The sequence below is a fragment of the Oncorhynchus kisutch genome, linkage group LG2 (assembly GCF_002021735.2).
Source record: "Oncorhynchus kisutch isolate 150728-3 linkage group LG2, Okis_V2, whole genome shotgun sequence".
Classification (NCBI taxonomy): Eukaryota; Metazoa; Chordata; class Actinopteri; order Salmoniformes; family Salmonidae; genus Oncorhynchus; species Oncorhynchus kisutch.
This window is the reverse complement of record NC_034175.2, coordinates 48,344,399-48,366,512: the sequence shown is the minus strand read 5'-3', so window position 1 is coordinate 48,366,512 and position 22,114 is coordinate 48,344,399. Positions and strand designations below refer to the sequence as shown.

Here is a 22,114-nt window from a genome sequence, read left to right as displayed (position 1 = left end):
TAATATTTGTTTTGTGTTTTCTGGTAGATTAAACTTAAATTGCTACTAACTTTCTATGGCTTGTTTTAAAATAGTGATATGAGATTTATTGTTCAAATAAAGAGAGAGGTTATAAAATCGGAATAAAGGGTAAAAGGCCATTCCTGAACACGGAGGTGAGCCATTTTTACTAATCTGCTAAAGAACAAGTTCAGACTTAAGTACAGCTTTAGTATGATTGTAGCCTTTAGTTAGAGGTCTAATGCTTTAATAATTTTATCATTTCTGCCCTCAATTCATACTCATATAAAAATGGCCATTTAATTCCAAATAAAATGGAATATGTTTTGCTCATATCATTAGGTGTAGGCAGAGCCATAAACCAATAGGTAAACTGGGATATGACTAAAGAGTTTCAGGGAGATTTTTCCACAAATAGGTATTTTCCTTTCCATGGTAGCAAGATCTTATCTATTTAATTGTAGTGATAATCTCAGTAATGTAAAAGTAATGTTTTTTATGATCCAATATGTAATAGCACACTTATCATAATTTGATTGTAATCCAGAGAGGTTAGAAACAAAAGTCTAAATTCTCTGAGGTTATGGAGGGATCCAAATCGTGGATTTAAAAGAAAACATGAATCACCGTACAATGACATCTTTGTTTTTAAACCCTAGATTTCTAGCCCCTTGATATTGTTGGATGTGATTTTAATAGCTAACATTTCGAAGGCCATAATAGTTCCAATTAGGAACTTAGATTAAAATGTAAAGCCCGTCATTGGCCCTGGGTAAATGTGGTTCTGTGAATTGTATATCACTGAGTGCAGAGAGGTTAAGGAGACATTTTCTGGGTCTTTCTGCCTTGAATGAAGTACATTAGTTGATTTTGGGACGTAAGAATGGCAAAATAGTCCAAGCAAGTTGTGGATTTAAGTTTGTCAAATACTCATGATACAGGTGTAAAACATTAGTGAAATGTTTAACTTTTGTGCGTTATTGGAATAGAGCTCACGAGGAAGTAATATAGATAAGAAATAATCCATGAAATGTGGGGGGAAAAAAAACTAAACACGGAGAACGCAGATACTGTAAAACTTCAATTAATAGCCTGGGCGTATATTTGCTAAAATCACTTTACACAACAGAAGCTTACTAGAGACCGGTTTCTATTTGAGCCAGGCGTCGATTACCTTAATACACACAGCTTTTGCTCTTATGCATAGTTAATTGTTGAATTCCAGTATTCCCTTCCAGCATTTTAATATATTTCTTCACTTCCAGCACTAAAGTGTTATCATTTACAGAGTCACATTTCTTTTGTTTTAGTATGCCTCTATTTGATAGAATAAGTATTCTTCTCTGACTGTACATTTTGGGCAGTGCTTACTTTTGCCACTAGAAGGCGATTTCTAGGGGTCTGACCTCCCAAAGATGCTGACTATTTATGTGCTTGCAACTTAGCAGTTCTCAGCTGTTAGCTGCCAATGGCTAGCAGTTTCTTACTGGCGATGAAAACAAATGATTGAGTATTAACGAGAACTTAATGGCAATTATTTAATGTATCAAATCAAACAGTAAAACAAGCAAACATTCATTTAGAACCAGCGGTTATTTGAAACAGGTGTTCATTTGCTGAAATGTGTACCGTTGCACGGCTATTAAAAAGGGACAGGCAGCTATGAGACTTGTTTAATTTAAGTTATATGGTATACACGTCAGTGCAGTGCCGGTACTGTTATTAAAATGTGCAGAGGGATTGGAGTGATTGAAGAAGAGGGGTAAAAGCGGCTGGTAGCAGGATAAACACTACACGGTAATAATAATCATAAACAATATAGCAGCAACGAATGGTAATATAAATCAATGTGAGGTGCCAGTAGTGAGCATGGGTGCATTGGTGTAAGAATGTGAAGAGTGTCAGTGTAGGCATGTGTGGCTGAGTGGTGGAGACCTGAGGATGGGCATAGAGTTTGTGCAGGTAATCAGTGCAACTAGTCTGTGGGAGAGAGGCAGGGCAGAGGTTGTTAACTATTCAGTCTAAAAGCCTGGGGAAATAAGCTTTTTCGGAGCCTGTTGGTCCGCGACCCGATGCTCCGGTACGGCCTGCCAGATGGGAGCAGAGAGAACAGTCCATGGCTCAGGTGGCTGGAGTCTTGTTAGTTTTTCTGCCCTTTCTCAGACACAGCCTGGCATGAATGTTTAAGATGACTAGAAGCTCTACCCCAGTGATGCTCTGGGCCTTTTGGGCCACCCTGTGTAGGGCCTTGCAGTCACTGGTGGAGCAGTTGCCATTACAGATGGTGATAGTACAAAAAAACAGTATTTCAGCCCTGCCACAAAAGGACCAGCTGACATCATGTCAGTGATTCTCTCGTTAACACAGGTGTGAGTGTTGACGAGGACAAGGCTAAGGCTGGAGATCACTCTGTAATGCTGATTGAGTTTGAATAACAGACTGGAAGCTTCAAAAGGAGGGCGGTGCTTGTAATCATTGTTCTTCCTCTGTCAATCATGGTGACCTGCAAGGAAACACGTGCCGTCATCATTGCTTTGCTCAAAAAGTGCTTCACAGGCAAGGATATTGCAGCGAGTAAGATTGCCCCTAAATCAACCATTTATCGAATCATCAAGAACTTCAAGGAGAGCGATTCAACTGTTGTGAAGAAGGCTTCAGAGCGCCCAAGAAAGTCCAGCAAGCACCAGGACCGTCTCCTAAAGTTGATTCAGCTGAGGGATCGGGGCACCACCAGTACAGAGCTTGCTCAGGAATGGCAGCAGGCAGGTGTGAGTGCATCTGCACGCACAGTGAGGCAAAGACTTTTGGAGGATGGCCTGGTGTCAAGAAGGGCAGCAAAGAAGCCACTTCTCTCCAGGAAAAACATCAGGGACAGACTGATATTCTGTAAAAAGGTACAGGGATTGGACTGCTGAGGGCTGGGGTAAAGTTATTTTCTCTGATGAATCCCCTTTCCGATTGTTTGGGGCGTCCGGAGAAGACAAGGTGAGCGCTACCATCAGTCCTGTGTCATGCCAACAGTAAAGCATCCGGAGACCATTCATGTGTAGGGTTGCTTCTCAGCCAAGGGAGTGGGCTCAGTCACAATTTTGCCTAAGAACACAGCCATGAATAAAGAATGGTACCAACACATCCTCCGAGAGCAACTTCTCCCAACCATCCAGGAACAGTTTGGTGAAAAACAATGCCTTTTCCAGCATGATGGAGCAACTTGCTGTAAGGCAAAAGTGACAACTAAGTGGTTCGGGGGAAAAAACATCAATATTTTGGGTCCATGGCCAGGAAACCCCCAGACCTTAATCCCATTGAGAACTTGAGGTCAATCCTCAAGAGGCGGATGGACAAACAAATACCCACAAATTCTGACAAACTCTAAGCATTGATTAGATGGCGTAGCAGTGCAGACGTGGTTTGTTGTCCTCTCGTTTACTTTTTGTATTATATTCCAATTTATTTTTCAATTAAATATGCCTTCCAGTAACCCGCCTCAAACTTTAGCCAAAACTTTCAATCAGAAGGTAGCCAGCTAATTAGCTAAGTTACTAGCTATTTAGTCATTGTTAGTCACTGCTAGCAGCCTTTACCCTCTGCTCAGGCACCAGACATTTTTTTTTTTGCCTGGATAATACCCGCCAGCCTCGGACTGTTTTTCTCCACTAGAGATTCCTGCTGTAAACCCTGGACAATTGATCATCACAGCTAGCTAGCTGCCACGGAGTGACCCAGCACCGAAGCTAGCCCTGAGCCAGGCGCATCTCCCGGCTAGCAAATGAAATTACCACAAATACAAAACCTCTTTCGCCATCCCTTCATCGACACGGCGCCCCGTCGTACCACCACGACTGGTACGCAGACGTAATTCCATCAGCTGTGCCTTCAACCGGACGACAGAGCAGATGCTTCTACCTACCCCAGACTGCTAACTTTAAATGCTATGTCTCCCGTGTGCTGGCGTAGTAACGACTACCTAGCGGCTTCCCTGTTTCATCTATTGCTGTACACTGGACCCTGTAATCGCTTGGCTACATAGCTGATGCCTGCTGGACTTCACAAAAAAAGAAAGACCAAACTACAACATTTTCCGTCAAGATAGAACTGCCAAAGGGGGAGGAGTTGCAATCTACTGCAGAGATAGCTTGCAAAGTTCTGTCATACTTTCCAGGTCTATGCACAAACAGTTTGAGCTTCTACCAGAAATAAGTCCCTCACTGTTGCCGCCTGTTATAGACCCCCTCAGCTCACAGCTGTGCCCTGGACACCATAAGTGAATTAATTGTCCCCCAATTATCTTCAGAGTTTGTCTGTTAGGTGACCTAAACTGGGATATGCTTAACACCCCAGCAGTCCTACAGTCTAAGCTAGATGCCCTCAAATCGCACATAAATTATCAAGGAACCTACCAGTTACAACCCTAAAAAAATCAGTAAACATGGGCACCCTCATAGATAATATTCTGACCAACTTGCCCTCCAAATACACCTCTGCTGATTTCAATCAGGAACTCAGCGATCACTGCCTCATTGCCTGCATCCGCTATGGGTCCGCGGTCAAACGACCAGCCCTCATCACTGTCAAACTCTCCCTAAAACACTTCTGCGAGCAGGCCTTTCTAATCGACCTGGCACAGGTATCCTGGAAGGATATTGACCTCATCCCGTCAGTCGAGGATGCCTGGTCATTCTTTAAAAGTAATTCTCACCATCTTAAATAAGCATGCCCCTTTCAAAAATGTAATAACAGATATAGCCCTTGGTTCACTCCAGACCTGACTGCCCTTGACCAGCACAAAAACAACCTGTGGTGGACTGCAATAGCATCGAAGAGTCCCCGCAATATGCAACTGTTCAGGGAAGTCAGGAAACAATATACACAGGCAGTTTGAAAAAGCTAGCCTTGGCTTTCCTAACAGAAATTTGCATCCTGTAGCTCTAACTCCAAAAGGTTTTGGGACACTAAAGTCCATGGAAAACAAGAGCACCTCCTCCCAGCTGCCCATTGCACTGAGGCTAGGCGACACGGTCACCACCGATAAATCCACGATAATCAAAAATATCAATAAGCATCTCTCTACGGCTGGCCATGCTTTCCCAACCCCAGCAAACAGCTCCGTACCCCTCGCAGCTACTTGCCCAAGCCTCCCCAGCTTCTCCAGCTGCGTGTATTTTTCCATTTGCTTCCGAGGAGAAACCCAACTGCCACAAATGATTTATCATCGAATAGATATGTGAAAAACACCTTGAGGATTGATTCTAAACAACGTTTGTCATGTTTGTCGATATTATGGAGTTAATTTGGAAAAAAGTTTGTCGTTGTAATGACTGAATTTGTTTTTTTTTCTTAGCCAAACGTGATGAACAAAACGGAGCAATTTCTCCTACATAAATAATATTTGGGGGAAAAAATGAACATGTGCTATCTAACAGAGTCTCCTCATTGAAAACATCCGAAGTTCTTCAAAGGTAAATGATTTTATTTAAATGCTTTTCTTGTTTTTGTTAAAATGTTGCCTGCTAAATGCTAGGCTTAATGCTATGCTAGCTATCAATACTCTTACACAAATGCTTGTGTAGCTATGGTTGAAAAACATATTTTGAAAATCTGAGATGACAGTGTTGTTAACAAAAGGCTAAGCTTGTGAGTGAATATATTTCTTTCATTTCATTTGCGATTTTCATGAATAGTTAACGTTGCGTTATGGTAATGAGCTTGAGGCTATGATTACGCTCCCGGATACGGGATTGCTCGACTCAAGAAGTTAACTTAATATAATACATCAATAAAAATCAATTTAGCCTCAAGTAGATAATGAAACATGTTCAATTTGGTTTAAATAATGCAAAAACAAAGTGTTGGAGAAGTAAAAGTGCAATATATGCCATGTAAAACAGCTAACGTATAACTTCCTTGCTCAGAACATGAGAACATATGAAAGTTGGTGGTTCCTTTTCACATGAGACTTCAATATTCCATTGTAAAGGTTTTAGTTTGTAGTTATTATAGGAATTATAGGACTATTTCCCTCTATACCATTTGTATTTCATTAACCTTTCACTATTGGATGTTCTTATAGGCACTATAGTATTGCCAGTGTAACAGTATCGCTTCCATCCCTCTCCTCGCTCTTACCTGGGCTCAAACCAGGAACACATCGACAACAGGCACACTCGAAGCAGCGTTACCCATCGCTCCACAAAAGCCGCGGCGGGGGGGAATAACTACTCCAAATCTCAGAGCGAGTGATGTTTGAAACGCTATTAGCGCCCACCCCGCTAATTAGCTAGCCATTTCACATCGGTTACACCACATCGGTTAGGCTGATAGGCTTGGTGTTTATGATTAGGTAGTCGTCCAACGATTGTGCTTTTTTCACAAATGCGCTTTTGTTAAATCATCCCCCAGCGTTGCATCGATTATATGCAACGCAGGACACGCTCGATAAACTAGTAATATCATCAACCATGTGTCGTTATAACTAGTGATTATGATTGTTTTTTATAAGATAAGTTTAATGCTAGCTAGCAACTTACCTTGGATTCTACTGCATTCGCGTAACAGGCAGTCTCCTTGGAGTGCAACGAGAGGCAGGTGGTTATAGCGTTGGACGAGTTAAGTCAGGTTGCAAGATTGGATCCCCCGAGCTGACAAGGTGAAAATATGTCGTTCTGCCCCTGAACAAGGCAGTTAACCCACCGTTCCTAGGCCGACATTTAAAATAAGAATGCGTTCTTAACGTACTTGCCTAGTTAAATAAACGGTATATATATATATATATATATTTAAATTTAAAATTGGCAAAATCGGCGCCCAAAAATACCGATTTCCGATTGTTATGAAAACTTGAAATCGGCCCTAATTAAAAATCAGCCATTCCGATTAACTTCTTGAGTGTAGGGGGCAAGATTTTAGTTTTTTGGCTAAAAAACGTACCCATTTGAAACTGCCTATTTCTCAGGCCCAGAAACTAAAATATGCATATAATTGTCAGATCAGGATAGAAAACACTCCAAAGTGTCCAAATATACTCACAGACAATATTTTGACATAACAGAACTGATATTGTAGGCGAAAACTTGAGGAAAATCAAAAACAGGAAGTGCTGTTTTTCCTGAAAGCTCTCTGTTCCATTGGATGCCTTGATTCCATTTAAAGGGATATCAACCAGATTCCTTTTCCTATGGCTTCCTCAAGGTGTCAACGGTCTTTAGATATAGTTTCAGGCTTTTATTTTGAAAAATGAGCGAGAAAGATCACATTGCGTCAGTGGATAGCTGGATGTTAGCAGAGTTTTGCTTGAGCAACAGAGTGGGGTAGCCATTGTCTCTCCCTCTCCAATTGAAAAAGCGACAGTCCCGGTTGATATATTATCGATTCTGTATTTTAAAAACAACCTGAGGATTGATTATAAAAAACATTTGACATGTTTCTGTGGACATTATGGATACTATTTGGAATTTGTCTGCGACGTCGTGACCGCTCGAGCCTGTGGATTTCTGAACATAACGCGCCAAACAAATGGGGGTATTTTGGATATAAAAATAATCTTTATGGAACAAAAGGAACATTTATTGTGGAACTGGGAGTCTCATGAGTGCAAACATCCAAAGATCAAAGGTAAGCGAGTAAATCTATCAGAAGACTTTCGTGACCAATCTACTTGGCTGCTAGTGTTAGTAATATTTTGTCTGAGAGAGATGTTCTTACATAAACACTTGTTATGCTTTCGCCAAAAAGCCGTATTGAAATCTGACATGCCAGGTGGATTAACAAGCTACGCTGTGTTTTGCACTTGTGATTTCATGAAAATTAAATATTTTTAGTCATTTAATTTGAATTTGGCACCCTGCAATTCAGCGGATGTTGATGAAAATGATCCCGCTAAAGGGATGGGTGCGTCAAGAAGTTAATCGGTTGACCTCTACTCTAGACCCAAACTGTTATAGACCTATATACATCCTGCCCTGCCTTTCTAAAGTCCTTAAAAGCCAAGTTAATAAACAGATCACTGACCATTTTGAATCCCACCGTACCCCCACTGTGCAATCCGGTTTCCAAGCTGGTCACGGGTGCACCTCAGCAAACTCAAGGTAATAAATGACATAACCGCCATCGATTAGAGACAGTACTGTGCAGCCGTCTTCATCAACCTGGGCAAGGCTTTCGAGTCTGTCAATCACAGTATTCTTATCGGCAGACTCAACAGCCTTGGTTTCTCAAATGGGTGCCTCGCCCGGTTCACCAACTACATCGCAAACAGGGTTCAGTGTGTCTAATCGGAGGGCCTGTTTGTTGTCCGGACCTCTGGCAGTCTATGGGGGTACCACTGGGTTCATTTCTCGGGCCGACTCTTTTCTCTGTATATATCAACGATGTCATTCTTGCCGCGGGTGATTCCCAGATCCATCTTCACGCAAACACCATTCTGTATACATCTGGCCCTTCTTCGGACACTGTGTTAACTAACCTCCAAATGAGCTTAAATGCCATAAAACACTCCTTTCGTGGCCTCCAACTGCTTTTAAACGCTAGCATGCTTTTCAACCGTTCGCTGCCCTCACCCACCTGCCCGACTAGCATCACTACTCTAGACGGTTCTGACCTCGAATACATGGACAACTACAAATACCTTGGTGTCTGGCTAGACTGTAAACTCTCCTTCCAGACTCACATTAAGCATCTCCAATCCAAAATTAAATCTAGAATTGACTTCCTATTTCGCAACAAAGCCTACTTCACTCACACAGCCAAACTTAACCTAGTAAAACTGACTATCCTACCGATCCTCAACTTTGGCGATGTCATCTACAAAATGGCTTCCAATACTCTACTAAGCAAATTGGATGCAGTCTATCACACGTTTTGTTTCCAAATAGCCTTATACCACCCACCACTGCGACCTGTATGCTCTAATCGGCTGGCCCTAGGTACATATTCGTCACCAGACCCACTGGCTTCAGGTCATCTATAAGTCCATGCTAGGTAAAGCGCCGCCTTATCTCAGCTCACTGGTCACGATAACAACACCCACCCGAAGCACGCGCTCCAGCAGGTATATCTCACTGGTCATCCCCAAAGCCAACACCTCCTTTGGCCAGCTTTCCTTGCAGTTCTCTGCTGCCAGTGACTGGAAAGCACTGCAAAAAAAAGAAAATCGCTGAAGCTGGAGACTTACATTACGCTCTCTAACTTTAAACATCAGCTATCTGAGCAGCTAACCGGTCGCTGCAGCTGTACATAGCCCATCTGTAAATAGACCACACAATCTACCGACCTCATCCCCATATTGTTTTTTTTACTTTGCTGCTCTTTTGCACAATAGTATCAATCACTACTTACACACCATCATCTGCTCATCTATCACTCCAGTGTTAATCTGCTAAATTGTAATTACTTTGCTACTACGGCCTATTTATTGCCTTACCACCTCATGCCATTTGCACACACTGTATATAGACTTTTTCTATTGTGTTATTGAGTGTACGCTTGTTTATTCCATACGTAACTCTGTTGTTGTTTCTGTCGCACTGCTTTGCTTTATCTTGGCCAGGTCGCAGTTGTAAATGAGAACTTGTTCAACAAGCTTACCTGGTTAAATACATTTTTTTATTTTTTATTATGCCAGAATGGGCTGCCGTCAGACAGGATGTGGCCCAGAAGTTAATTGACAGCATTCCAGGGCGGCTTGCAGAGGTCTTGAAAAAGAAGGGTAAACGCTGCAAATATTGACTCTTTGCATCAACTTCATGTAAATGTCAATAAAAGCCTTTGACACTTATGAAATGCTTGTAATTATACTTCAGTATTCCATAGTAACATCTGACAAAAATATCTAAAGACACTGAAGCAGCAAACTTTGTGGAAATTAATATTTGTGTCATTCTCAAAACTTTTGACTGTACATCTAACAATCTAAAGGGCCATGGGAGGGGGAAAGCTCTTGTTCCTTCTTCACAACTACGATGGTGTGAGAGGACCATGTTGTCCTCAGTGATGTGGACGCCGAGGAACTTAAAGTGATTGACCCTCTCCACTGCGGCCCCGTCCATATGGATGGGGTGTTCAGATGTGCAACCTCCCCCTATTTCCTGTAGTCCACGATCAGCTTCTTGGTCTTGCAAAGGGTCAGAAACTTTCTAGAAGATTTACGCAAATTTTCCAAAGGAAGTTAATCAGAGTTAATCACAATGCAAAAAAACATTACATTTTAAATGGTATTAATATTCATTTGCATATATTTCCATTAATTCCCATGGAAAGTTTCCACCGCTGAATATTCCCCAAAATGTGCAACCCTAGTCTTGCTGCTGATAAGGGAGAGATCGTTGTCCTGATACAACACTCCCATATCTCTGACCTCCATCCTGTCAGTGATCAGGCTAAACACCGTTGTGTCAAACTTGGAGTTGTGCATGGCCACAGTCGTGGGTAAACAGGGAGTACACAGGAGGGGCGAAACACGCAACGCTAGGGGGTCCCCGTGATTAGTGTTTATACCTACCCTCACCACCTGGGGTCGATCCGCCAGGAAGTCTAGGATCCAGTTGCAGAGGGAAGTGTTCCGTCCCAGGGTACTGAGCTTGGAGGAGACTACGGTGTTGAACGCTGAGCTGTAGTCGATGAACATCCTCACTGGTATTATTTTCTACGTGGGAGAAGGCAGTGGGGGGTGCAATTGAGATTCCGCTTGTGGATCTGTTGGGGCGGTATATAACTTGGAGTGGGTCCAGGGTGTCTGGGATGATAGTGTTGTGAGCCATGACAAGCCTTTCGAAGCACTTAATTTAACTTATACTGTGTAGTGCAAAATGTTTCATTTCAAAGCACATTCCAGTACAAACAGGAGCGTGAATAAATAGCTCACTCATCCCCGGGGCTTTAAATTAACAAGTAGCACTGGTGCGCACAACTTTAAAAAGTTAGGCGAACAGCATAAAATCTACGAGCACAATATTTTTTATTGATCGAGATCAGGGTGGGAAATTAACTTTTTGGTCCACTGTGGCAGGTAGATTAAAAAAATATATTTGCCATAACTACAAAAAAAATTAAAAGGATGAGCATGCATTGTACTGTTTATAAAACAAATGTATACCAGTAAGAGGTAAATGTGTTATTATAGATACTTGGGTGAATTTTGGCCCATTTTGGGTTTGCAGGCCTCCTTGCTCACACACATTTTTTCAGTTCTGCCCACAAATTTTCTACGGGATTGAGGTCAGGGCTTCGTGATGGCCACTCCAATACCTTGACTTTGTTGTCCTTAAGCCATTTTGCCACAATTTGGGAAGTATGCTTGGGGTCATTGTCCATTTGGAAGACCCATTTGCGACCAAGCTTGAACTTCCTGACTAACGTCTTGAGATGTTGCTTCAATATATCCACATAATGTGATTAATTTGCTGTGTTTCGTAAACCCTGATCTAAAATACTTTTTATCGTAATTTCTGCTCGGCATCAGACTAATTTTGTGCTTCAGCTGCACTTCTAAACTCGGATGAGAATTCACGAACAGGTGATATTTAGCTACTTTTCTCTGTGTATCCAGCCTCAGGGAAAATGAAAGATTAACTTTAAGCAAAACATTAGGAAATGTAGCTGGCTAAATTCTTTCAATTATAGGCCTAAACAATAGAAATATGATGGCAATGCATAATTTTTGCCAAAAAACCTTGCTTTTTCATTGAAAGAATTTACTTGTGTGCCCGCCAAAAAGCATTGCACTCTGTCGTCATTTGATGAAAATGAATGTATTTTCTGCCGAATGCGTGTGAAATAAAACTATTAGTTGCACGTCCCTGATAACTATTGAAGAAAAAAATTTAAATAAACACTTTCAATATAAAACGTGGCACAAGTGGCACAGCAAATTAGAGCACATGTGATCAAAATGGTTGCACTTTAGAGCCCTACTCATTCCTCTGTGCACCATGTTGCCTTAGCTGATGAATACCACTCACTTAACTGGCAAGCCAGCAATAACAGAATTACGAAATTAAAAGATTAGCCAAAACACCTTTGGTTCTGAGTCGTGAGGCTGGGAGAGATAGGAGAGTAAACACAGCTGTGTTTAGACTTTTGGAATTTTGCTTAAATGGATGTGATATCCGCAAGGCTGGCCCACCGGCACTCTTATGGATTGCCACATGCTGTCTCTGCAAGGGGTGCTGACATGGTGCCCTAGACCTGCACACATAACACTGTTGGAACACCCAGTGTGTGTGTGGCTTTCAGTGCAGGGGTTTACTAACCAGAGAGAAACTGTAAAAGCTAAGACCTGTCTCCGGTTACTCCTAAGCTAAGAGCTGTCTAAGGTACTCCTGAGCCAAGTCAACACAGCCATCAATCTTGGAACTGCTGCCCTCTCAGAGTAGCCACATTTATTGACTGATTGACTCAATCTCCATAGACAAACACTGGCACTAGAATGGACTTACTGAAGAGCTCAGTGACTTTCAAAGTGGCACAGTCATAGGATGCCATCTTTCCAACAAGTCAGGTCGTCAAATGTCTGCCCTGCTAGAGCTGCCCCGGTCAACTGTAAGTACCGTTATTGTGAATTGGAAACGTCTAGGAGCAACAACGGCTCAGCCACGAAATGGTAGACCACACAAGCTCACAAAACGGGACTGCCTAATGCTGAAGTGCATAAATATTGTCTCACTACAGAGTACCTAACTGACTCTGGAAGCAACATTAGCACAAGAACTGTTCGTCGGGAGCTTCATGAAAAGGGTTTCCATTGCCGAGCAGCCCCACACAAGCCTAAGATCACCATGCACAATGCCAAGAGTCGACTGGAGTGATGTAAACCTCACCGCCATTGGACTCTGAAGCAGTGGAAACGCGTTCTCTGGAGTGATGAATCATGCTTAACCGTCTGGAAGTCCGATGTCCGAATCTGGGTTTGGCAGATGCCAGGAGAACGCTACCTGCCCCAATGCATAACGCCAACTGGAAGATTTGGTGGTGGAATAATGGTCTGATTTATGGTTTGGGCTAGGCCCCTTAGTTCCAGTGAAGGGAAATCTTAACGCTACAGCATACAATGACATTATCGATAATTCTGTGCTTTCAACTGTGAAAACCATTTAGGGAATTCCAGCCACTCCCTATATCAGCATGATAATGACCCAGTGCACAAAGCGAGGTCCATACAGAATTGGTTTGTCGAGATCAGTGTGGCAGAACTTGACTGGCCTGCACAGAGTCCTGACCTCAACCCCATCGAACACCTTTGGAATAAATTGGAACGCAGACTACGAGACAGGCCTAATCGCCCAACATCAGTGCCCGACCTCACTAATGCTACTGTGGCTGAAGGGAAGAAATTCCGCACAGCAATGTTCCAACAACTAGTGGAAAGACTTCCCAGAAGAGTGGAGGCTGTTATAGCAGCAAGGGGACCAAGTCCATATTAATGCCCATGATTTTGGAATGAGATGTTCGACAGGCTTCACCAATGCTCATGTCAGTAGGTGCAGTCTATCCCAATTATTCCAGCACCTGAGCCCCCCTCTCCCAAAACTCCACCCACACTCCGCTTCAAAAATCAGGGATGCCTGGCTCAGGTGCACAACCCATTAAGCCAGGACTCTCCACAGGCCATTTCATCTTTACCAGCTGAGTCCCCTAAAACAGGTTTTATTCTAGTTTAGACAGAGGCCTCTCTCCTGGCAAAGACAGCAGCCACAGTCTCGTAGGCATGAATCTGATTTCTCACAATTCTGACATGGCCCTCTCCAGTAGGATTAGGCTATGTGATGCAAAGTAGTTATCGATGGGCGCCATATTAGGTAAATGAAATAAGGACATGTGAAAGTGCAGAGGTCCTCTTCTGTCTAACCAGAAGCTGGTCATTCAACGTCCTAGTTGGTTTGATTGAATGAGATTTGGGGACCTGAGAAAGCCTACAATTTGGAGACGAGTGGTGATGTAGGCTCAGTGCAACTACACTCAATTTAAAAAACTGAATTGAGTTGGTGGAATTCAAAGTGGAAGTATCCACCCAAAACATTTTTTGTTTACTGCCATGACACCAAAAAATATGTAATTGAATTTGCTTTGCCGTAGTGAGTACGCAGGTTGAAATCAGTCCAGGTAGCTACTCTCGAAAGATGGGCTTCCACCACCACAAATACGATGTCTGAGGATTACGTCATTGTTAAAACTGACCACATTAGCTAAATGATTGTCTAAATTCAGAAAACACAGATCAGTTATCGATTTACTCACTTGAAAACAACCTTGAGTAATATCACAGAGAAGGAAACCCTCGACTTAAAGTAATTCCTACTCTTGTTTCAAAATGACCAGCAAGTTACAAAACTGATGCAGCTGTCAGTACATTCATATTGTGGGCCATGGATACTGTAACTGGATACCACCTATGATACTTTATAGGCTATTTCTGCAAGGGTTAACTTAACTGCGTAATTAAAATCTAAATATTTAGCTAAATGCCTACCTACAACATCCACAATTGGATTACTAAATACGGTTATCATATTTCTCCTGCCATCATCTGTCAAGCTTCAGAGGCTTCTACACAGAAAAGTGTGGTTGAAATCTTGTGACTACCGTTACACTGAAATAGCAGTAGTGGATTCAGGGAACAGCTTATTTCCAGTAATAACTTAAAGGCATAGCCTACATTGTTTAATTGACCTGAGTATGGGACAGTAAATGTTTTTAACTAAGTAGTTACCAAAACAATGGTGTATTGGTTAGGTTTATGGAGAGCAAACGTCAGGGCAAACAGCTAGCTAGCTTGTTAGCAATTTAGCTAGCTAGGTTACCTAAAGTTAGCACAACCAGCTAGCAAACTAGTTAGCTACAGTAGCTACGCTAGCAAGCTGCATTACTTTTCAGTAAAAAGGTTGTTAGCTAGTTGGTAAATTATCTTACCGTCATAAACAGTTCCAGGGGGGTCCAGTTTTTAAGTAATATGGTTTTCTTATAGCGGGAAATGAGTTTAGGGTGAGGGTCTGAAAATCCAAGTTCAGTTCACCCGCTGCGAACTCCGACAAAACCTCATCTTTATCACCGAGCCTTCAGCTTCATACACATTCAAATGCGGGCCCTCCTGGCTCGAATCTCGGACTAGCTCGGCAACGAATAATCCACACGCAAGACACAGCAACCATTGGCTACAGCGAACCAGCAGTAATTTCAGACCGAGTGAATGATATTTACAATTCCTTTGATTTGTAAATGCGATGGTATGAGCGACATAAATGTTGGGGGGGATTGGATTATTCGGTCTCTGACTTCTCAGCGGACTGCAGAGTCCGTCGTCAAGGCTCGCTCGCTGCAGCAGAGGCAACAGCATAGCAACGTTATGGCGCAATCTTCGCAGCGCCATCAGTGCACGGGGGTGGAGTCACAGGATAGGGAGGCGTGGTTTTCATTTGTGAAGTCGCGGGTGAGCAATCCTGCAATCTATATTTGTCATGCCATAGTAATTGGTATTTTGCCCGTTTTATAGGTCTACAAAATGTAGGTTAGTGTGGAAACTGCATTTGGCATCACGTTTGTACGTGTGGGGCAGAATAGTCATTAGGCGAGGAGTCATTAGTCATTTCCTCAAGTAATTTTTGCCACTGGATATTACATTTCCATTGTTGGTCAGAATTAGTCCACACTAGTTTATCATTGCCCTAAATTCAGGAAATACCTAGGCGTGTCAATGTGACTATAACAATACAACACCAGTGGAGATTAGGCCTGACAATGGGACTGTAGATTACAATTTACAAATGGGCTGTGGCGACATCGTGTGGTTAAAAAAAAGAATAGTCCGTCCCCCAACTGTGTCCAATAATGTGAAGGGATGATGAAAATCTATATTTTACTGACACTGGCAAAGTGGTGTAATAAATAGTGACAATACATTTAAAACAATAATCAATAAAAATTGAACTCCCGAGTGGCGCAGTGGTCTAAGGTACTGCATCTCAGAGGTGTCACTACAGACCCTGGTTCGATTCCAGACTGTATCACAACCGGCCTTGATTGGAAGTCCCCTAGGGCAGTGCACAATTGGCACAGTGTCATCCGGGTTAGGGTTTGCAGGGGTAGGCCGTCATTGTAAATAAGAATTTGTACTTACCTGACTTGCCTAGGTAAATAAAGGTTCAATAAAAATCTGAAGTAATGGATCCTTATGGTATTGCTGACCCTGCTCATTCTTGATTAATTTAAGATTTTAGAGTTGACCAAATCTCTGGACATAGAAATATTATTTAAAGTGTCAGAGGGCTATTGCAAGAAACTACATACAATAATTTTTCAATTAATATCCATTATTTGTGTTTAGAATTTTTGGGGAGTTTGAAATTGTGATCCTTTGCTCAGGACAAGGGCATTTCCAGGCATAGAGCTAACATGGAAATTCATATTGAAAGTATTTAGAAAAGGGAAAATATAGTTTTGGAGTTATAAGATTCCCCTAAATATACATTTTAAGCTCAAATAATGCAACATAATCAATTTGATCAACTATTAAAAAAAAACATTAAAAATTAAAAAGTGTCCCTGTCAGACAAGGATTGTCCCACCTTTCAAGAACCTCAGCTAATTTTCTGCTATTCCACACATTTTGCCATGAGGCTAAGAAAGCTTGAGCTTTGGTGCTGCAGAAGTGTGTGTGTTACGCCTATTGTCAAATTACCCCATGTCGTCTTCACCCAGGCTGAGGGTACAATTGGTGTTTACACAGTACAGTAATTAGTTACAATTTATTATTTTCCGTTGCATAAAAAGATCAGGGGAGTTGTTTGTAATCACATACACAGAGCATTCTTATAACCCAGGAAAGCCTCTCTATCAAGACTATAAAGAAGCTTTCAATGCTGTGTATTTTGTTCTGGCTCAAAGATTTTGCCAGGAATAATGTGCCATTGAGATACACCTTTATTTGATAATGACAGTCTCTAGGTTCAGTTTTTCTCAACATAAGCTGTCAAAGCGTTAATTACTTGTTTATTTTGTTGATACGTGTGCGATGTAATTAAAGTACTTTATTAAGTAGTCCATTTAATATGCAGACAACCTAAATGGCCACCAACTAAATGTGTAGACTCAGGAGATTCAATGCTGTATATTAAAATCATTCTCACCAAGCAACCAACTTTAAAAAGATGACTTTCTTTAAACCAAACAGATTCTTGATTCCCACACCTCGCTCTCTTTTTTTCTTTGTTTTGGTTAAAACAATCACAACACATTTCCATCTTACACAAGTCAGCTGTAGATGTTTAACATTATAACAGACTTTGTTAAATGTGGCTTTTTATGAAAGCTTTTTATTGTACCTTGCCCTGATGTGTTTTACAACAGCACAAAAAGTCCAGGTGCACATATAGACCACCTATCACATGTATAACATCCAAACCAATGTTCACATTCATTTTAGGCAAAGGTAAAATTGAGGTCACTGTTAAGAGGAAAGGAAGCATTCAAGTTTAGGGATGACTGCCATTATTCAGGCAATGTTACATGTGATTGCATAAATACTACCTGTTTAAAAACTAGTACAAACAGCAGTGGGCTTCTAGTCTCGTGTCAGACTTTACAAGTAACTCTAGAGGCCAAAGCTCACGTGATATTTGGTTCTTTGTGCAGAAATTAGTGGGCTTCCAATGTCCATTTGAGCTATTCTCTTCCTTGAGTAGACCCACAATGTCATCCCTCCTGGAGGTGTAGGGAGCATGCTTCTAATGCCACTATGTTAACTACGCCCCTGAAGACCACAAGCCCAGTGTGCAGCCTGAAGATCTGCTTCAGGGTCACCCTGTAGACCATCACCCCTGCCAAGCAGAATGGCCCGTACCATGGCAAACTTCTGAGCCTCTGGAGAGAACACCAGCGCGTCCTTGAGGGCAGTGCCAATGTCCCTGTTCCACTCCACCTCCTTGCCGTTGATGAGAATGGTGCTGTTGGTAATGCCAGCCGGGTCATCTAGCGTGCTGTTAAAGTTGGCAGCGATGCCAATCTGGGCACCAGAGGGAAGCCAGGGCATGCCAGCCCGACCGGGTGGAAGCCAAATGAGGCAAAGGCACTGTAGCCGCCCGGGGAGCCCACATCAGATTCCTACAGGACCTGCTGGAAGACGCTCTCCAGTTTGTCAGAGATTCTGGCTGGTTCTCCTTTGTTCCAGGCCTGGTACAGCTTCCTGTAAGTACTCGGGTGCGGCGGGGATACTTCTGTACCATCACAGCATACTTCAGAAACGGAGACGCCATGGCATCAGTTGGTTTGGTCGTTAGCTACAGACCTCAGAGGGATTGATCTAACTAGAAACAGAAAATCAAACGCAAGACGTTTGACCCGGCTGACTGGTGAATTAAAGTTGAAATAAGACCCAAAAAGTGTAGACCAACTCGTCTTATGAATACATCCTCTTTTTGATTCATGGCATTTCACATGATGGTTTAAGGATTCTATGTACAGTATGAGGTCCGAGTCCACATCCGGATCACCTCTGGACTTGCTATTATGAAATTGTCAATCATCTTGAGACAACAACACTGTGTGCATGGGTGGTAATATACTGTACCAGTTATGTCAGAAGAAATTGTCGCGCGATAATACTGCAATTGGCAAAAAGATGCACCATTTTGTATCACTGTTGGTCAAACCCAAAATGCAATCCAGGTGTGTAATTCGTCGATTAGCTAAATGGTTGGTTAGTTAGTTAGCTTGTATGGCTAGCACTCAATGAAGGACGATAGTAGTGGATGACTGCCAGACAGTCAAGTGAGGAATTTGTAACAGTACAACACACTCTTTTATATGAACTCAAATATACTGAATTAACAGACAATGTTACATTTTATAAAGCTTTCACAAGATAACTCACATGCCATATAGATCTATGCAAGGGCTGCAGGACCAAAGTTAAGCAAAACGAAGTAAAGCAGTTTGCAGCACGTTTTACGACAGTTTTACGTTGATACCTAATCACTAATTTACTAAATGCAGTTGTGTGCTAAAGCTGTAAGAATATCAAACACTGCATAAGGGTAAAATAGCCTATTTTTTATAATTCACGTTTGTTATCATAGTCTGCTGGAATATTTTTTTATACGAGTCGAGCTAACAAACTTCACCACGAGGAGGCATACTTTGCCTCTACCTCTGCATTAAGTGCAGTAAGTGAAAAGCAAAATTAACAGCCTCAAAGACCAGTAAGTAAAAGCAGTTATTACCCAGTAAAACCTGATCAGTGATCTCACCCTCAAGGAAGGAGAGTTGCATTTGTTAAGTATTCTAATAGGGCCTGTTATAAATTAGACATATTACTGTGTGTGTGTGTGTGTGTGTGTGTGTGTGTGTGTGTGTGTGTGTGTGTGTGTGTGTGTGTGTGTGTGTGTGTGTGTGTGTGTGTCAAAATCAAATCAAACACAACAGGTGACCTTATCAGCTCTTTCCCAACGATGCAGATTTAAAAAAAAATATTATAAGAGAAACAAAACATACAAGAACACACAATAACTAAGCTATATACAAGGGGTACCAATACCCAGACCTACCTCTAGCCTTTCGGGGCCCTAAGACAGATTTGGGCACATGCCCTTCGTGCCCGATACCTAATTCAGCCATCCAAGGTTTAGATAGCTGGCTATACTGACTTACCTACCAATCTCAGCCTCCAGTATTTATGCTGCAGTAGTTTATGTGTCGGGGGGCTGGGGTCAGTTTGTTATATCTGGAGTACCACTCCTGTCCTATTCGGTGTCCTGTGTGAATCTAAGTGTGCGTTCTCTAATTCTCTCCTTCTCTCTTTCTTTCTCTCTCTCGGAGAACCTGAGCCCTAGGACCATGCCCCAGGACTACCTGACATGATGACTCCTTGCTGTCCCCAGTCCACCTGGCCATGCTGCTGCTCCAGTTTCAACTTCCACCTGACTGTGCTGCTGCTCTAGTTTCAACTGTTCTGCCTTATTATTATTCGACCATGCTGGTCATTTATGAACATTTGAACATCTTGGCCATGTTCTGTTATAATCTCCACCCGGCACAGCCAGAAGAGGACTGGCCACCCCACATAGCCTGGTTCCTCTCTAGGTTTCTTCCTAGGTATTGGCCTTTCTAGGGAGTTTTTCCTAGCCACCGTGCTTCTACACCTGCATTGCTTGCTGTTTGGGGTTTTAGGCTGGGTTTCTGTACAGCACTTTGAGATATCAGCTGATGTACGAAGGGCTATATAAATAAATTTGATTTGATTTGATTTGAATCTTATCAAATGTTAGATGACATGGGCTAATTATGTGACTGTCAGTGACTGACATAACAAGAGAAAAACTGCTGATGCACTAGCAAATCTCTAAATTAAGTTGAGACCCCGACTGATTTACGACTGGGGTGTCCCCCTAGTGGCTGTGGGGTCCTATGCACAGCGCGGAGTCTGCCTACAGGCACTACCAAAACTATATCAATGTGCAGCGATACGTGATGGGTGTGTGTGTGTGCGTGTGTGTGTGTGTTGATAGAGACCTGCTGTGAGTGTACATTGATCTCAGATAGTCAGATAGTCTGCACAGATAGTCAGTTGATTAGCTATTCAAAAGTCTAATTTCTTAGAGACAGAAGTTGTCTCGGCGCCTGTTGGTCCGAGACCTGATGCTGTATCGCTTACCTGACAGTAGCACCGAGAACAGTCAATGGCATGGGGGGCTGAAGTCTTTATTGAAGTGTGTGTGTGTGTGTGTGTGAGAGAGAGAGTGTGTGTGTGTCGTCCTTGAATGCACGTGAACTGCAGAGAAAATGTATAAACCTGTGTGTGTGTGTGTGTGTGTGTGAGAGAGAGAGTGTGTGTGTGTTGTCCTTGAATGCACGTGAACTGCAGAGAAAATGTATAAACCTGTGTGTGTGTGTGTGTGTGTGTGTGTGTGTGTGTGTGTGTGTGTGTGTGTGTGTCCTTAAGTGCACGTGAACTGCAGAGAAAATGTATAAACCTGTCATTGTGAATGTGATGGATAGAGAATGCTGGATTACTGGCCTGCACTCCAAAAAAATCTGGGGTTTCACCAGCATAAGACTTTTGGGTAATTATGGTGTGTATATCATTCTTCTCATGCATTATTACTGACAGAAAAACATTGATTAGTGTAGGAATGGGGATTCAGGCCCTGAGCTGTAATGATGTGCTCCTTGGAAGAGCTCAAAACATGTCAAAATGCCTACAAACTGTTATTACATTTCAATGGTGTTGTTGGAGAATGCAGAAAATGCTATTTAAAAATATAGCTGTGAGAAGCAATGAACAGGGTTCACAGGATGACATAAAGGACACAAGATCAGTTGGATATCAAAGCAAGCGCTCTATCATGTAGGAACTATCTTCTTTATGTGCAATCATGAGTCTAAATACAACATCTGGAGTGAATATGATGTATGGTTCATGAGGAGAAGATGATTTTGACCATTAGCGTTAAATATGCAAAGAATGAGTGCTTTATAGTTTCCTTGTTTTTTTAGGTATCAATACCATATTCAGTGTGGTTCATTTTAGGGATGTCCATGATAGCGCTGATATGTTTTAAGTTGATAGGCAACTGTGGAGTGGATTTAAAGTGGTTTTAATGTAAAATCTGATATTTGCAAATAACTCAGCATTATTTTAACCATCCCATAGCTTTTCTCAAACCAAGTTAAAACATCTACCATGGGCCTACATTTGATCTTATAATTCATGATAATAAGTATTTTAGCATATTATTGAAGTATAGTGTGCCCATTTTTGAATGCATCAACGTTATTTTCTTAAAGTCTTTTGGAACTATTGTGATGAATCGAAAGACCAAATTCGGAGGGAATCTGACTTTGTCCATGAGAAGATGTTTTTGATTACTTTATGCCCTCTGGAAGCAACATCAGCACAATATCTATTCGTCGGGAGCTTCATGAAATGGGTTTCCTTGGCCGAGCAGCCGCACACGAGCCTAAGATCACCATGCGCAATGCCAAGCGTTGGCTGGAGTGGTGTTAGCTTGGTGTGGAAGAACTTGACTGGCCTGCACAGAGCGCTGACCTCAACCCCATTGAACACCTTTGGGATGAATTGGAACGCCGACTGCGAGCCAGGCATAATCACTCAAAGTCAGTGCCCGACCTC

The 22,114-nt window shown here is 42.2% G+C and overlaps 1 protein-coding gene and 1 pseudogene across 3 annotated transcripts in view; both read right to left on the bottom strand.

Moving 5' to 3' along the window:
- The window catches only part of LOC109867540 (tyrosine-protein phosphatase non-receptor type 4), a 97,120-nt gene extending 81,775 nt beyond the window's left edge, over positions 1 to 15,345 (bottom strand). For all 3 annotated transcript variants that reach the window (XM_020456751.2, XM_031796267.1, XM_020456769.2), the window contains exon 1: positions 14,902 to 15,345. The gene's annotated coding sequence lies outside the window, so the exon portion shown is untranslated. The remainder of the gene's footprint in view (positions 1 to 14,901) is intronic.
- A 1,935-nt stretch (positions 15,346 to 17,280) lies between these two features.
- LOC109904322 (transmembrane protein 177-like) lies at positions 17,281 to 18,240 on the bottom strand (annotated as a pseudogene).
- Positions 18,241 to 22,114: the final 3,874 nt, after the last annotated feature.